This window comes from Lynx canadensis, chromosome B4 (genome assembly GCF_007474595.2).
Source record: "Lynx canadensis isolate LIC74 chromosome B4, mLynCan4.pri.v2, whole genome shotgun sequence".
Lineage (NCBI taxonomy): Eukaryota > Metazoa > Chordata > Mammalia > Carnivora > Felidae > Lynx > Lynx canadensis.
The window spans coordinates 96,164,097-96,183,279 of NC_044309.1; the positions used below are offsets into that span (position 1 = coordinate 96,164,097).

At 37.7% G+C, this 19,183-nt stretch overlaps 1 protein-coding gene across 1 annotated transcript in view; it reads left to right on the forward strand.

Annotated features, from left to right (window-relative positions):
* The window catches only part of TRHDE (thyrotropin releasing hormone degrading enzyme), a 383,925-nt gene that overhangs the window by 15,009 nt on the left and 349,733 nt on the right, over positions 1-19,183 (forward strand). The window lies entirely within an intron of this gene.

The window sequence follows — 19,183 nt, forward strand, 5'->3', positions numbered from 1 at the left end:
GCTCTAGAGAATCTGAACATTTTACCATCTTTGCTCTAGTCTTATTTAGTTTTTGAGAAAGTAAAACACTTTGGATAGAGTTGAAGTCCTCTGTGTACACCTGCCTGATCTCATTGCCTTGCCTCCTCCCTTAGAGATATCTCCTGTCCTGAATTTGATGTTTGCCATTTCTGTGCATGTTACCATACGATTATCAAGTATGTATATATACTTCTCTATATATGGATGCAATGCTTTACACTTTCATATAAGTGGTTTATATTATACATAGTTCTGCAACTTATTTTTATTTCATTTTAGTTTTTACCTAAAGTTATGTTTTTGTGGTTTATCTGAATAGATTGTTTGAATGAGGATATCAAAATTTGTCATCCTCCTGTAGATAAACATTTTAATGTTTCTGGTATTCAGATATTAACAACAATGCTCAGTGAATATTTTGTACATGAATTCTTCTGCCAATGTGCTAGAATTTCTGTAGGGTATAAAGCTTCTCTTAGCCTGTAACACCCAAGTGTATAGAAATACGTTCTTAGGGGAGCATGATATATAGGAAACCTAGAAAATTCATGCTCTGCATTTAATTTATAAAAGGAATCAATTGGACTCTGCGTGATAACTATCATTTGTGACAGCATGGTGTTCTAAGCATTTTTTGCATACTATTGTGTTGCACTAGTCAGGCCAGGTCAGGCCATGCTGAGTTAACAACTTCCTCCTCATTTCAATGGCTTACACAATAAATATGCATCTGTTTTAATTTTTATGTCACCCTTAAAGCAAGGTATTATGATTCTCTTTTTCTGGATGAATAAAGTAAATTGGGGTTTAAAGAGATTAAGTAGCTTACCCAGAGTCAAAAATTAAACAAGTGGTAGAGCTGTAAGACAAACTTTTGTTGGTCTGATCCCAAATTTTGGGCTTTCCCTCCTTGTGCCTTAGGAACTCTGTTTCATCATTTCAGCTGTATGTCTGTGAAAGAATCCAAGCAATGATTCTCCCCATCCACTGGCCATTGTATTCAGTGTTGCTTAAATGTAACAAAAGAGGTGAATAGAAATCTATACTCTTATTCTGTAAGAAGTTCATAGGTCTATAACAACCTAAACTTTGAAAAATGGGTTTATATAAATAAATTTTTCTCAGGGTTATTTTAAATATACATCACTGTGGAACCTATTTAAAAAATAAAATCAGCCTGCATAAAAAATTAATGCCATTATTGAAGAGCTGCGTATAGTGAATTAATCTACATAATCATTAAAATTAGGTCCTAAATGCTGGCTCTGGAGGGCCAGAAGACATTTTACTCTTTTGGATTTATACTCATTTGTTATGTTGAGTTCCTCTGATGTTTGTTGATGACTCCTTCAAGGCTGTTCATGTTGGACCACACACAGAAAAGGAACACCAAGACATCTCGTTTACTTTGACGTCTTCAAAAGTTGATGATTGGCTTGCTGTGCATCAGCTTGCAGCACAGGGCATACTGGAACTGTTTTTTTCCAGTATGTTTTCTTTAAAGCATCTTAAAAGTATTCTCAGCCCTACACAATTAAGCTTGTTGCTAAGTGACCCATATTTAAAACCAGACACACTCTAATTATTTAGATGTGACTTTTATTAGAGTTAAGAATCCAAGTAATTAGTAAACATTTTAAAATTCCTACTTAATAATTTTTATGTAGAAAAGATAAAACATGCTACCAGAGAGCATGAAAAGGTCAACTGAAATAAAATTTTAGATTATATAATCTAAAAATACTAAGGATAATAAAAAGGAAAACAAAATTGCCCCTGGGAACCCTTATTTATCAACTGTGGAAATACAGTTTAAAACCTGCTTCTTTTTTTCCTGTCACCCCTTGGATATCCAGTTTATTTTATCTTCACTGCATGAAGGAAAATAAGCACATAGTAATCACATTTCTGAACTCTTAACAGCTGGAAGGAGTGAAGTTTAGCCTTAAGATCTTGAGTGTGGAATAGTCATGTGAAGTCCACGTGGTCATTTTGGATCAGAAGCTGATGCAGTTTTCTTTGAGATATGAAAGAGTAACTTGAGTAGCATCTTAATAATTTACAGCTGAATCGCAACAGTGCCTGAAGTGTGATATTTGAAGCATCATCATTTGCTTCTCAAGTTGTCTGCATTTTGCAAGGCACTATCCTAAGTAATTAGAAGGGTAAAAGACTCTTAAGATCCTTCTAGTACAATGGTCACATGTGCATCTTTCAGATGGAATTCAAGCTGATAGACGTACTTTGTTTACCCATCTCCAAAATGGATTAGGATTTCTGTAATTAATTGTTGAAATTTAGAAGTAGAGAGATTGCACATAAAATTGCTTCTGGCTTCTCTTGAACAATGGCAAGATCTTGTGACATTGGGCTCACTTCCCACTTGGCAATAATGGTTCACTCATTTATTCCTTCAGCAAATATTTACTGATTGTCAGGTAGTCTAGACTCAGTGTTCTAGGCTTTGGTGATATAGCAGCAAACAAAGCAACAAAGTTCCTACCCTCAGGGAACTTGCATCCTAATATGGAGAGAGTGACAATAAAAAAATAAATGTGTGTCAGTTAGTAATATTTGTTTTGAAGAAAATCAATGTGCTGTACCTGGATGATGGCTGACTCATTTACATGGCACATATGCTTTTCAGTGTAACCTAATCCAGACCACTTTTGTTTTTTTGCATTGTGTCAATTTCACTATCATAGATTACCTGCTTTCATTCTGTAGGCATTTGGAGTTTCAACCCTTGTCTAGGGGCATAATTCAAGAGACTAGCCAAGGAATATGTGTCAGAAAAGCAGTAAATCAACTAATTGTGAACTAGTGATACTGGCATTCACTAACTGTGAAAGGAAAGTTGCAGAAAATAAGTTCAAGACCATTTAGAAGAGGGAGAAATTGCTAAGGTTGGAGTCTAATGATGTGCTTCATAGAAGAGATAGGATTTAATATGACTCTGAATAAAGGTTTGGTCTTAGAGAAGCAGATGATGTGTGCATATAATCCTTGGTAGGAAATGTTAACTAAGAAAAGACAAAGAGGTAGGGATATGTACAGGATATCTATGGGAAATAGTGTATGGTTATTATGGTCATAAACATCAGAACTTCTGCTGCATTCTAATGGTTACAGGTAAGCCACTAAGGATGGTTCTGATTTGCTAGAAGAGGGCATATATCCCACTTCTTGATAGGGAATGTCAGAGCATTTGTAGACATAGTTTAAAATCAGTGAAGTCTTCTCTCTGACCACAAATTATTTATATTCATCCCACATACAAAATACAATCACTCATTGCATTACATTATTAGTCTAAAGTCTGAGGTCCAGGATCTCAACAGCTAATTTAGGTCTAGGTGTAGATGAGACTATTGGGGTTTGGTTTCTTGTGCATGGTTTCTCTTGCTCTGAAGATCTGTTTACTAAAGAGACATGTTATCTATCTTCTCTCCCCCAACAGACAATGGTAAGATGGGAATATTATTATTTCAATAGAACTTTCCATTCAAGAATGGAGAAAATGGGAGGACATAGCAGTTGCTGGTCCATAGCAGTTCTGAAATCCAATTGGGAACATGTTGCCAATTTTAAAATTATGACTCAATGCTGAATTGTCCTTCTGGGAAGTTGGCCCATCATTTGGAGTCTCAGTTTTGCTTTTTAAGGCATCTTTTCTTTTTAAATGAAAAATTAGTCTGTGTTCGAAATTGAATAGCTTTCTCAGCTTGCTTCCTATCAGTAAAAAGCTGGGGGTCCAAAGGCCTATTTTTCTTTTGTCAAAAGAAAGTCAAAAAGTCAAAAAAGGTATAATTATTTTTTTAAAACTTGACTTATTGTGTATCAAGTTATATCTATTCCGTTAGACAAAACTATACCACAGGTCTCTTTAATATGAGCCTTTGTTTACTGTGAGGCTTTGCATAATAATTCTCATAACATTCTTGGATGCTCTATTACTGAACAGAGGTTTATAAGGAACACACTTAAGGTCCTTAGAAAACATTTGTTTTGGAGCAGCTGGGTGTCTCAGTCGGTTGAGTGATCAACTCTTGATTTCGACTCAGGTCATGATCTCATGGTCATGGAATGGAGCCCTGCGTCAGGCTCCACACTGAGCTGAGTGCGTGTGTGTGTCTGTGTGCACATGTGTGCATGTGTGCTCTCTCTCATTCTCAAAATAAATAAATAAACTTAAAAAAAAGTTTAAGACTTTTGTCTTTTTGAAGAGGTCTGAGGAGCATCACTTTAAAAGTATCTGACATCTTAACAGTTCCTGAAGTTGCATCCTTGGCTTCATCTTTAGATCACATTTTGCTAAAAGTGACCTGTATTTCCGTCACCCCCCCCCCCCCCGGCCCCGCCCCACCCCAGAGTCCATTTCTTACTTTGAGAATCTTTCACCATCTGGAGAAGCCGAGAAGGAGAAAGAGTTCTAATTTCAAGCTCAGTAAGTCCTAGCTCTTTCCTATTCCACATTTTACTTGGAAACTAGACAGTTTGTTCTTAAGCTCATCTCTTCAGGTTTGGATTTTTTATGGCCAGGGAGAAGAAGCTGGTGGCACTTTTTGGTTGAAAGTCTTCTTAGCTAGAAAATATAGTTCAATAGTTATATTTCTTATTTTCTGTAGCATCACAGGTAGCAGTGTTGCCAGAGTTTCTTCTACTGCATAACAGAGGCCCCCTTTCCTTTAGCTTCCAATACCATTTGCCTTAACATCCTTCAAGCTGTCACCAACACCTTCCTTAAAAGTCATAAAGCTTCTGTGGCAGGATACTCTCAAGGATCTTTCACTTTTATTCACGGCCCAGTCCCACAGCCAGTGCCACATGTTTTAAGTCTTTTGCTATGGCAGTGCCCTACTTTCAGGTACTAAAATTGGTCCCAACTGATATAGCTAAATTAGAAATCACTTTGAAACTTAGCAATGAAAAAATAACCAGTTCTTATGGCCATGGATTCTTGGGGTCTTAAGTATGGACAGTACAGAGCAATAAAGGACTCCTCTCTACTCTGCAGGGTCTCAGCTGGGCTTGATGGCAGGAGTGACTTGGCAGCCGTGGGCCAGAATCATCGGGGGGCATCTTTACTGAGTGTCTATTTACTTGATGTTCACTGTTTCTGGGCCCTCAGTGGGGGCTCTCCTCTGGAGCATCTGTGAGTGGTCTCTCCATGTGATCTGAGCCACCTAGCAGCATGGTGGCCTAATGTTGTCAAACTTGTTACTGGTGATTCAGGCCTCCAAAGGTGAATGTACCAAGAGATTTGCACTGCCTGTTCACCTCATTGTAAGTGGCTACATAGATTGTATTAGTCACCATCTTTTTTTTTTTTTTCCTCTTCCTTTTAACAAGGCGGAAGCTATCTTACCCAGCCTAAGAAGTTAAACAGCGTTACTTTTAGTGCACTTAGTGACAAACTTAAGTTGGCTCAGATTCTAGCAAGGAGAATATAGACTCCATCTTTCAATGGGAGTAGTGCCAGAGAATTTGCAGGCTAATTTGAAACCATCACAGTTGTTATATGTATTTCAGAAGATTATGTTTATAAAATCATAAGCACAGTGCCTGACACATTTTACTCTGATGATGACAATTAAATTGATCATATATTCAGAAGTCCTAGAAGGGAGTAGGGATATATAAATTTGAGAGGTAGATGGAAACTAGACTGTGAAAGAGCTTGATGCCTGGCTAAGTTTTAAGATTTGTTCAGTTAACAATAAGAACTGCTGAAAATTTAAGGGGCGCCTAGGTGGCTTAGTCGGTTGAGCATCTGACTGGCTCAGGTCATGATTTGCAGTCCGTGAGTTTGAGCCCCACATCGGTCTCTCTGCCATCAGTGCAGAGCCTGCTTTGGATCCTTTGTCCCCTTCTTTCTCTTAACCTCCCCCCTCTGCTCATGTCTCTCTCAAAACAAATAATTTTTTTAAAGAGCTACTGAAAATTTAAAAGCTGGAGTAATGGCATGTATAATTTTTATAATCTGCCTGAGGAAAACATGCAAAATATGTGGACACAAAGAGACTGGGGTTGGGGGCTCATTTCCCTAAGAAACTCTGGGCTAGAGTAGTTATAAATGGATAGGATAGTGTAGATATGAAAGGCAGTTTGAAGGAAGAATTGATAGGATTTGGTGAGGGACAAAAGATAGGAAAAAGGAAACACTGGGGAACCAGGAGAGCAAAGACTCAAGAATGACTTTAAGGTTTAAGGTAATAAAAACTCTATAGTTTCTGTCCTCCAGATTCTCAATGTATTCTGAATTGGCTATGACAACTAATGAGAGTTTTCATTTTTGTTGGCCAGTCTCTTAGATGCACAATTTACACTGCCCAAATGATGTGTTCATCGTATTATAACTGGATATATAAATTTTTATTTGTCAGCATTCTTTAATTATCAAGTTATAAAAACTCAATTTGAGCTTAAGAAAAAAGTAACATGTATTAGAAGGGTATTGGGATATCTCAAGGCATCCCAGGGAATAGACCTGGGACTTGGAGCACTGTGGGAATCTTGGGAATCCTATGGCAGGTCCTCATCAGTGCTTCTTCTGCTTTGCTTTACTCTCTGTGGACAGACTTCTTCTGTTCTTTGATTACTGTGGTGTAATATTGCAGCCAAAAGTTCCCAAGTTTTGCATATTGCTATGGAGGACCCAAGAGGGAAAGTGAACTTTACAAATTCCCAAACTCATAGGGACTGTTATTAATTGCCCCTGTTTGAGTCATGTGATCATATGTGATAACTGTGTCTAGAGAGTGGACATGTGGAGTCATATCATAGGAACATGGCATCTTCTGCTTCACCTCATGAATGGGAGGGCATCTTGCAAAAAAGAGTTTGTAGAGAACAGATGCTGGGAAAAATCTACAAGTGCCACAAACATATTTTTTTAGTATTATTGTATGGACTGACTACAGCAGGAAGGATACACAAAATTTACAGTAGTGATGTATATTATAAATATCCACACCCAGGAAAGTATACACATACATACATATGGACGTTTCCGATTCTAGAATTCTAGGGATTATATTGTATATACACACTTAAAACATGGAATCATTCTGTGTAGTTTCCTACTGAAAAATAAAGCTTGGAGCACCTCAGTGACTTAGTTGGTTAAGCATCCAACTCTTGATCCCAGGATCATGAGTTGAAGCCCCACATTGGGTTCCATGCTGGGTGTGAAGCCTATGTAAATAAAAAAAAAAAAAAAAAAGAAGAAAGTAAAACTTAGGTCTCATTTTAACAAGAAAAGTGCAAGTGTAGGTTAATATGCTGTAAGCATATATTCCAGTTAAAAAAATTCATATAAATAGTAGGAGTCATTTTGTCATTAAACATTCTGTTTAGATTGCATTATGAATATTATGTAATAAGTGTCCATAGAGAAAGAAAAGAAATAGTAACAACAAAAGAGTTGGATTACAGTAAATTTAGGGATATATATAGAGGCTTCCTGATGACCCCAACAAGAGATAGTCATCTTCCCTTCTCTACTCCTGGAATATTTTGTAAACTCATGTCTTATAGTCATTATCTCATTGTTCATAGTCATTTTTTTTGCCAGCCTCTTTGCTCCTCTAGACTGTGAACCTTTTTTAATGTTTATTTATTTATTTTGAGAGAGAGAGAGAAAGAGAACAAGCAGGCTCCCACACTGCCAGCACAGAGCCCAAGGTGGGGCTCAAACTCACGAACCATGAGATCATGACCTGAGCTGAAATCAAGAGTCAGGCACTTAAATGACTGAGCCACCCAGGTGCCCCTAGACTGTGAACTTTTTGAAGGCTAGTGCCGTATCTTACTCATCTTTGTAAGATTCAGCACTTCCTATTGTATGTAGAAAATGATAGGTACTCAGTGAAAGTCCATTGAACATCTAAACGAGTAAACTCCCTTCAGAAAAGTCACAATGTCAGGTTTTTCCAAAATCTTCTGGTTAATATGTAAGACATGAAAATTTGTGAAAAGTAATTTTTACTAAAATTGAAATATAAATAGCAAAGTTTACAATACAGATATCATTAGTTTTTAGGAACTCTGTAGAAATATGTAGGTGAAAAGTGTTGATAAAGAGAGTTGAGTACTGAGGGCAAAGATTTACTGCCAAGCAGGGAACTGAATCCAGTGCAGTCTAGGCTCTGGGGAATCTAGTGCAGGGGAGGAGAAATGAGGTGGCTTTTATACACTGAAAGACCAGGGATTGTCTCTGTCCTCTATCAGGAAAGCAAAGTCTCTGATTGCTGTTGAGTGTCTGATGATAGCTGGGCTTGCCAGCTGGGTGGATGTAGGCTGGCTGCCTTATGGGTGCCTGTCTTGGGATTATAACACTCAGCTCACCTCTGCTGCATGAGAGATATGTTTGAGCCAAGTTTGGGTCATTCCAGTTAGGTCTGCAGTCTTGTCAGCAAGTTATGTGGCTAGGTCAGGAGTTTATTAGAGCCAAGGAGTTTGAGAACTTAAAAAGAAAAATAATTTAATTGATGAGCCTCTTAAATTTCATTAGTGTGGTAGGAACAGAGCTGGTAAGTTCTGTAGAATAAAGAAATGCATGCAGTGATTGTAGACTGTTTTTAATAGTGCTAGTTAAGGAATGGATAACACAATACATCTATGCAGAGCCTACTGCAGTTAATTTTTGGGTACAGGATTGCTGAATCTAGAGGAAGAGAACAAAAATGTTTCCATACAGTCGCCAATGGCTACTTGATGTTGAATGGCTTGTATTTGTAGAGGAAATAGCCAATACTGTTTTGTACCTTTCTGCAAGTTTAAAAACCCAGGAACAGGAATAGAGAAAGCAGATGTGAGGAGATTCAGCCTGGGAGACTGATGAGGCACACATAGCCAGCAGTCAAGAGGGTAACAATAAGGTATTGATAATAAAAGCATTGTTGAGATCACAGGCCATGGTGTCCAGAGATACAGAAAGGCAAGAGAACCCACAATGGGAGTGATATTCATGGAAAATGGACTGGGACAGTTGAAAAATAGAGATCACCATGAGAATGAAAAGTAGGACTGGAATGATAAAGTGGGTAAGACAGAAAGATGATCTGTGATAGAAAGAAGTGTTTCAGATTTCAGGATGAATTGGAGGGGTTTTAAGCCTGCTATTGCAAAGTTGGATGGATGAAGAGGATTTGAAGATACAGTCACTTGAGGGAACAGGGATTAGGTAACAGTGAGGCCATATTGGAACAAATATCAGGAACACTGAATGGGTAATCCTGGAGAATGTAGGCAAGAAAACTGTATGCCGGGTTTCAGACTCTCAAAGTGTGAGTAACACCTGGATGCCTAGGTGTGGACAAGGATTAGTGAAAGCCATGAACTCCAAAAGAAGAGAATTTTTTTTTTTTTATGGAAGTGGAGGAATAGTGTGTAAATATGTGTGTGGAGGAGCTAGGAAGGTACTCATGTCTCTCTCTAGCTCTGAGGCTCTGATGAGAACAGATCTAAATAAGGATAAGAATGTGGGCAGAAGCGGTGGGTGTCTGGGGTTTGTGTAAAGGAAAAGAGCTGTTGATAAGAATTACTTACATAGAGGGTGGAATGGTAGACTGAAGGGACATGTTAACAGAAGAGGGAGTGAACTGAGTAGGCAGAATTTAGTTAATGGAGGAGCTTATAGAACTCTCTTGCCCCAAAGTTTCCATTGGGATGTTGGTGTAGTGGAGTGTGCCTCAGCAAATATCCATCCCCTGGTGGCTGGCCTGGGCTGATGGTAAATTCAATGATGGATGATAATGGGTTTTGATATTCAATCCACAATTTATCAACTGTCCTGAGGTTTAAGAATCTACATAGTGAAGAGGCTAATAGAAGCTAAAGGAAGAGCTTAAAGTAAAAACCAAACATACAAAGCAGAATAGTCAGTGTAGAGTATCCATGGTTGTAGTGTGTTTATTCTTGATAATGTGTGTGATGGACTGCATGGTACATAGCGAGGTCCACTTCTGTCTTTGGTAGAGAGGAGGGCGGTGATTTGGCTGTGATCTTCCTTGCCCCAGTCTTCCTGCTGGGATTTTCACGGCAGAGGCCACCAATTCTGTTATCTCTTAGATATGGTCTCCATGTATTCAAGTAATACCATATAATCTAATAATATAAGAGTTTTTCTTTTCTTTGCTGTCTACTTTCCTTCTAACTTCAGATTAATTACCGTTATTATCATTATTTTTATCTTCCCTCTTCTTTTTCCTTCTAGTTCTTTAGGACTTTTACTTTAAAGGACTGTTTTGGCCCAGCCTTTATCATCTGAGAGAGGTAGGCAGAATATTGTGTAATATTGAGGAGGGAAGTGGTAAGAGATGAGTTTGGAGATTTATGCAGGGTCCAGATCGTGAAGGGATTTGTATGTCATGTTAAGGAGTTTTGATTTTATCCTTTAAGCAGAGGAAGCCATTAAAGGATTTGAGCTTGGGAGGGCTTCAGATCATATCAGGAGCTTTCCGTAAAAGCATGGGGATAATATAAAATGTCTTATCATCATTACTAAAAGACTCTCAGTTCCTTTTTTCCATTATTAACCTGACCAAGATCTGTTTTCCTGTTTGATCAAGGTTGCCATGCCAGTTTAGATCAACTTTCCTAAGGATCAGGGAGCAGGCAGTAATTGGACGTAGGGCAAACAGGTACCATCACTTAGATTGTGTCTGACATGAAAAAATAGCCAAACTTCTGCATCTAGTTTCAGACACAAAATATGCTGTAGTCTAGAGAAGAATCTCTGGGTAGCCATGGTCCAAAACAAATGATGAAACAAAATCATATTCTAAAAGTTGATGTTACTCAGATTCAAGTGATCTTTATAGGACTTAAAATCAAATTTCAGGAAGATTAAATGGGATATTTGGTTAAGATGTACTAATATTTCTGGAGGTGGAACTTGCAAGAATTAAAGAGAAATATTCTTTGCTAAAGAATCAAAGGAAGGCCTGTAAGGCCTTTGTATTCAGTTTGATAGATAAAACTGAATATTCAGAGTAGAAGACGACATCAAAAGTGCTAATTGTACTGTCTGTCCTTAGCCACTGCCACCTACTTAATGTTTCTTGACTTCCTTTTCAGACCAGATGGCAGAAAGGAAATTCACTGAATCTATGAGATGCTGCTTTCTGATTAGGTTTGATTTGGGGAGGAACTGGTAAATACCTAAAACCAATCACTACCCATATGTACTGTTCACATGGTACTGAAAATGATTTATTTCTTGCTATATTTCCTAAAATCATGGAAAAGCATTTTTTCATCCATTTGCAAATCTATATTGAGCAATTGTGTTCAATAATGATTTATTGATATTTGGAAAATTATGGCATATTGAGATCAAAGAGAATGGACTGAGCTGAATTCATAAGTTCACTTTAGATGTAGGGCTTTGAGTGACAAGGAGAGGAAAAATTCTAAATTTTTTGGATTAACTTTAATTAGTAAGCTAATAGATACTCAATGTCTGCTTTGGACTTAGCATCATGTTAAATACTACATATAAACCGAGGCATAAGATATAGATTTTATTTATAAAAGGTTTAGAAGCCAAATGATGAGGCAAGGTAAGTACACTACCATACAATGGATGGCACAAGGCAGTATTTTATAAAGGAAAGGCAAATTCAGTGGCATGTTAGATGTAGAAGAAGAACAGAGTAGATGTTGAAGAAGAACAGAGTAGGATATCAATGAGGGCATAGATAATTATTGAAAAGTATTGGGTCTTGAGGGATGGGTGGATATGGGTATATGGAAAGCAAATTAGAGTCTTCCTTGTGAGATGAAGGGAGTGTTCAAAGAAGGAATGACCATGGGGTTTTCTTCAGAGTGAGAAGATTAATATATTAGGTAATTGGTTGCAAATATCTGAAAGTCACTCAGGAAAACTTAGGCAAAAGAGAAAATCAATGTTAAGATTCTGGACAGCTCAGAGAAATGAAGAATTAAATAATTACGTCTTGGGAAAGATAGCTTTGAGGAACTAGATGGCATACCAATTAAGAAGCTTCTTGGGGGAACTTTCATTGGATTGTTTTAGCTATAGTCCTCAAATTCTCAGGAAAGAGATCAATTTCTTTTTCCTGATTAGAGTGCACACCTTCAGGGATGATGTCAATACTGGGGTTCCTTCATCAACACACCTATCAGGGGCAGATGGAATCTGGGGAGTGGTAGTTTTTCTTTTCTTTAAATTTTTTTTGTTTTTATTTATTTATTTTGAGAGAGAGAGTGTGAGAGAGAGAAAGCAGGAGAGGGGCAGAGAGAGAGAGGCAGAGAAAGAATCCCAAGTAGGTCCTGCACTGTCACCCCACAGCCTAATGTGCGGCTTGAACCTGTGAATTGTGAGATCATGACCTGAGCTGAAACCAAGAGTCAGACACTTAACCATGGAACCACCCTAGAGTGGTAGTTTTTCAAAGGAAAAATGTATGACATTATCAAGAAGGGGGAAAGTATATCCTTAAGCAAAAACATTAGATAAATACAGATATCCCATATGGAGTACTGACCAGCTGCTGGACACTGTTCTAAGTATCATTTAATTTAATTACTATTCCCATTTTCTAGATGAAGAAAGTATGGCACTAAGAGGTGGAATGCTGAACTTGCCCATGGTTATGTGGCTCATGGTAGCAGAGCCAGCATTCAGACCCAGTCAGTTGAGCTCCCAAACTTGTCTTCAAGTAGGATGGATCCCAAGGAAGATGCAAAGTGGCATTGCAGGATGTGAAATTAAATAGGTAGAGTGGGGCCAGAAAGACCAGTTTAGATTGAAAATGGGAAGAAATAAGGACCCCCTAAAAGGTAGGGAAATGGTATGATTACAGTGAAGTTTAAGAAATATTCATCTTTGGGGCCCCTGGGTGGCTCCGTCAGTTAAGCATCCAATTCTTGGTTCCTACTCAGGTCATGATCTCACAGTTTCTTGAGTTCAAGCCCTGCATTGGTCTCTGCGCTGGTAGCACAGAGCCTGCTTGGGACCCTTTCTCTCTCCCTCTCTCTAACCCTCCCCCACTTATGCTCTGTCTCTCTCAAAATAAATAAATTAATTAAAAAAAAAAAAAGAAATCTTCATCTTTGAAGGTGCCCAAAATTTTGGAGGGTGGGAAAGCCTGTAGTTTTGAAAGCTTACCAGAAGGCCATGACTGAGCATGGGTGATGAAGATTTAGACCTGGTAAAGGCAACTACAGTGACTGTCCATATGTCTTTTTTACATGACAATGAAACTTTTCTTAAACATCACTCTATAAAATGCTGTGCTTCAATTCCTGAATTATAATTTTCAAGAATACTAGTATAACAGGGAAGAATTCTTCTAGCACAAGAGTTTAACTGTTCTTCTAGGCAGTTTTAGGTTTTATTTCCTTCATGAAGTGTTGCCCAGCTAGATTCCTTCCCTTCTTTGAACTGTGATTGCCCTTCAATTGTAATTCTCTTTGGATCATTGTCCTAATGAATTCATTTTGTTGTTTTCTGCACATCTTTTCTCACTAGATTGCAAGATCTGTGAGAAGAACTGTTGTCGGTGAAAACCACACTCTTATACTATGTTATACATATAATCACATACACACATAGACACACATTCTGGAGCAACTTGGAGAAATGATATGTATAGCATATATATAGTGTGTGTGTGTGTGTGTGTGTGTGTGTGTGTGTGTGTGTATTCTCCATGGTATATAGCACAATTCTGTGCTCATAGCAGTCACTCAGTAAATATTTGAAGCATGGATGATATGAGATGTTTCCGGAGAAAAAACCAACAGTCTTAATGAGTGTCTTGGTTTGGGTGACAAAGGAATAAATAAAAGTGAATCAAAGAACCTCAGAGTTTTAGGTGGTTTGACTGAGGGAAGGTGCATCAGTCCCATGCCCTTATTTCTGGTAGTTTTTCTCTATTTTCTTTCCCTTACTCTCTTACCTTCTCTAACTCTTTTCTGTAGAGTTCTGGATGCAGATTGAGGATTGGCCGGAGAGAAGCATTTCATTCTTTCTTCCCCTCCAACTTAACACTGCACATTCCTCTTGTGCCAGTGAAAGAAAATGAAGAAATACGGAGTTTTTTTTTTTAATATGGCAAATTTATTATACATGTCTCTCTGATGAAATGTAAATCTTTTAAATGGCAAGCCAGGCTGAAAGTTAGGTTATCTCCACACATGCCTAGAATTAATGCAGAAGTGTGTCTTAGCATTTCAGATGGGGGAAAATAATCATTTGAAACAGGATAACTTTGTCTGAATGGGAGAGTGCTTTTTTTTTTCTCACAGTAATTCATTACAAAATGAGAGATTCCATCAGAAGGGCCTCTGTGGAAATATTAGAGATGTTCCTGGTCGAGGCAGTCCTTTTACCTTCCCTTCTCGTAGGGAGAGGCCACGTGAAGAACAAGTGAGTAAAATAGTCCCGTGTAAAAGAATCACCTGAGAGTGAAAGGATTCTTCTACATGATGTGTGTTTTCTAGGAGACCATAGAGGAGTCAAGTGAAGGCTGGGCAAAAAGGGTAGTGGAAATAGCATTGGTATTTAGCTATCAGGGTTGGATTTTGGATTTCCTCCATTTACTAGGGCAGGTTTCTTAACTGGAACTGTAGTTTCTTATGTAGAATGGGAATAACGACACACGCTTTCTACTGCTGTTGAGAAGCTTAAAGAAATAATGGAAGCGAAGTATGCATCAGAGTGCCGGCACAGAAGGGCACTCGGTGCATCGCCATCTATATAGATGAGAGTACGTTGGTGTCCCACCAGTAAGAAGGCTGGATGGGGTGATGAGAGAAAGAGCACAGAAGGTTAAATTGGGAACCTTTGTGGGCACACCTTAAAAAAAAATAGTTTGCAAAGGAGGATTGTTTATAGGGGAAGACAAGAAGCGTTGTCATTTTATCTCAATACCCCCTCATAATGCCATTGTGAAAAGTGTTGCAAAATTTGTAACATTTATTTTTCTTGTGCTTACCAGCATCATGCAAGTGACTTAGAACTTCATTATTAGAGGAGGTGAGATGTGTGTGAAGGATGTTTTTCTGTGGTTCTGTCATTTGTGGGAAGACGGACTCTTCTTAGGTTTATGGAAGAAATGCTCTCAAGAAAAACTCAGAGATAGAAAGTTATTTGAAGACATGGAGAATTAAGCCAGTAATGAAGAAGTGTCTATGTCTATCATCTATGTCTACGTATAAAAAGTGAAGTTATATCCTATTAGTTATCAGGCTATGGTTAAAGGAGGGGTGGAGGAAAGGGTATGTAGGTTAAAATATGGAAGAGAGGAGATTTTCTGCACTGTTGGACCATCATAAAAATCATTCATTCACTATTTTATTAATCCTATATTATTTTTCAGATACTGATTTGAGAATTTTGCATGGATTATCTAATTTAATCTTTATAACAATGCAATTAGGAAGTTTCCATCACAACATTTTTTATAATCTACAGATTAGGAGATAAGTGGAGCAGTGAGATGGCATAACTTGTCCATTGTAATACAGTATTAAATGCTTGAGCAGGGGATCCAGGCTCAGGTGATCTGACTACAGAGCCTGTGTTCCTCACTGTTCCACTGTCCTATCTCACAGATGTTAAGACTGAACTCTACGGGGAAGACACGGATGTGTGCAAGAAACATGGTTTCTATATTCATGAAGATTATTTTCTAGTTAGGTGTGAGATGCTTCTTAGAGAATGTATTTTGGGTATTCTAAGCACAGATCTATAGGGGAAGGGGTTCCTTCAACACCCTTTGGAACAATTTCTCAACCTTGACATTGTTGATTTTGGACTGCATAGCTCCTAGTTGTGAGGGTCTGTCCTGTGCATCATGAGATGTTTAGCAGCCTGGACTCTACCTGCTAGATGCCAGTAGCCTCCCTGGTTGTGACAACCCAAAATGTCTCCAGATATTGTCAAATGTACCCTGGCAAATTACCACTGTTTGAGAATCACTGCTTTAGAAGAATGACTTGGTGGTTGATGACACTATATAGAAGTTATGGAGGTGACTCCATCTGGAAGTGTGCAGCCAACCTGGACGTTGTCAAGAGGTGACAGAGGGTTCGTCAAGACTCATTTCACTTACTGATATCCACTTCTGCAGGCAAATGTGCACACAAACGCAATGGGAAGAAATCTAGAATATGCCATTAGAGACTTTGAAGTTCTGGGTGGGAAACAGAAGGATTAAGAAACAAAAGTTTTCATAATTAAAGAAAATAAACTCATCACATAGAAAGGATAAATGAGAAGGAAATTTTATACTGTGTTCTATAGTCAGGTATCGTTTGGCTGTTTTAGAATAGCATGAATGTTGTTCAGTTTGAAGAGTTGCCAATGTATTATTTGACTGATGTTCATTTACTTTTCATATTCTAGATGTATGGTACTTTGTGGAGGTTCTACAGCAGAGGTTCTTAAAGTATAGGCGCATATCTGAATCACCCAGTGACTGTTTTTCAGATTCACATTTCTGGGCACTACTTTAGAGTCACTGAATCTAAACCTTCAGACATAGGGTCTCAGCACTGAGACTATATTGAAATGCTCTGATGTATATTCCTGAATGAGGATCATGGAGTAAAGGTTTTCTTCCTTTGTTCTCTATGTGGATTATCTTTTGTTATTCTGTCACACATAAAGCATTAAAAAATATTTTCATTGACCGTAGCTTTCTTACATGCTACACATAGGTGCAAAGGATGTTGGGAAATATAGTCTATTCTATATAGCCATGTGTTGAAATGAAAACATGGGGTTCTAAAAGTAAAACAACAAAGAGATTGGACATTGGTAGACAACTAGCAGTTCTTGCCACAGAATATTTTCATTAAAATACAGTAACAACGTTGGACCCTATTGAACACCAAACGTGTGTCAGGAGCAGTGAAAAGCAACTGTGTGATTTGCTGCTATCATTTCCCCTATTTTTAAGGTGAGGAAATGGGATCTCAAAGGGCTTAAAAACTTGATCATCATTACATAGTTCGTGGATGCTAGAGCTAAAATTTTAAACAGGTCCTGTCTAGTTCTACAAACATTTTCCATTACCTAGTCTAATACACTACCTCTATTGCCTCCAATGAACCTACTAATTATAGTTTTCAGATTCTTCAGATTTGGATATAAACCATATTTGGCCCTTATTGGTAATGGGAATGTCAATATTCCTTAATCCTTCAGATTTTGTTGGAATTTTACTTCTGTGTATTTTTAAAATTATTTTTTAATGTTTATTTTTGAGAGAGAGAGAGAGAGAGAGAGAGAGAGAGAGAGAGAATATGAGAGAATGAGAGAATGAGAGAATGAGAGAATGAGTAGGGGAGGGGCAGGGAGAGAAGGAGACACAGAATCTGAAGCACGCTCCAGACTGAGCTGTGAGCACAGAGCCTAACATGGGGCTTGAACCCATGAACCATGAGATCATGACTTGAGCTGAAGTTGGACGCTTAACTGACTGAGCCACCCAAGTGCCCCTCTACTGTGTATTTTAAACTTAATGTTTACTTTGTTGTTTTTATTCTAAATGGGGAAGGGAAATATCACCATAGGATGGGGTGGCTGCAGAGAGAACCTGACTTTGCTTAGTATGTTTGGCAACATTTACAGTATATAGTGCTCAATAATCAAGGGGATTATACATAAATATTAGAAAATTTTGGAGTTGCAGTATGATTCATAGAAAATTTGGTTTGGATTTATATAAATATATGTACCTCTTTCTGCATGATAGCTAGTTTATGAATTAAATAGAAAAATACCTAGTTAAGCTTATTTATCATCTCAGGATGACACAAACAATAGCTTATTAGAAGTCTTTGAGCAGTGTTTCTTTTTTTTTTAATATTTATTTATTTATTTATTTATTTATTTATTTTTTATATATATGAAATTTATTGACAAATTGGTTTCCATACAACACCCAGTGCTCATCCCAAAAGGTGCCCTCCTCAATACCCATCACCCACCCTCCCCTCCCTCCCACCCCCCATCATCCCTCAGTTTGTTCTCAGTTTTTAACAGTCTCTTATGCTTTGGCTCTCTTTGAGCAGTGTTTCTAATCAAGAGGTTGATAATGAGCTCCTCATAGCTAGGTCCATCCCTGAAATGGTTTTTCTCCTCTATAGTCTTTCCTTAAATTTCTTTTGACTCCCACTCTCACTGAGCTAGATTATACATATAACTGAACCAGGGATATTCTAGCAAAATTGTTAATATAGGGAATATATTTCTTTGAGTCTATGAGACTGAGCTTTTAAATAGTAAGTAATTCATAGCATGCTGGTCTCTTTAAGGAGGTATTTCCTCTATAAGTAATTGTATAGGGTTGTAGATGAGCAGAAATCAGTCTCACTGTATCATGTGTCTGTCATCCTGTGGTTAGATGAATATTCTGAGAGAGAGAAAAAGAAAGTGAGAGATTGAGATTGATTTTTTTCCCTAGAATATTCCACCAAAAAAGATGCTAATAAAACTTCAAAAACAATAAAAGCCCTTAATTCTGGGAGATAGTTTCATGAATATTATATCATCAAATGTTTTTTCTTTTTCTTTTTTTAATTCAAAAGTGCCTGAGCTCCCAAAATGACAACAGAACAATTGTGACAAAGTTCTAAAGGTAACATGACATTCTCATTAGAAAAAATAAAGATTTTCCCACAAACTAGGTTAAATCATTTTTAATAATTTATCTGTTCTAAATCTCATTGAAAGATTCCAGGCTCAATCATCACGGACAATTACTGAGAAAGATGCTAGAACATTGTTGGTGCTCATGGTTTGACTTTTGAAAATGAAATCAGAGAGGCATAAATTGTCATGATGACAAGCCAATTCATCACCCAAAGGTGACCAAGCACCCAGAAAGATATTAGCTGCAGAATAATTTGCCTCCTCAGTCATAGGTCCTAATTTTTTTAGTAGGATACCTTCTAACTAGATAAGGATAGTTGTATCAGGATGTGTCTGTGACTAGAGAAAGGGAATTTCTTTCTGGTTTAATATATAGGAGGAATCTCAATCCAGGCAAAACTCCCCAGCAGTGATGAGATTTTATTACTGAAGATACAAGGTTTTCTAAATGAATAGGTAGTATGTGACAAGTGTAGATCATTTTCTTCAATAATTTTACTGATTCTACTGACTCTGTGCCTAAAATTC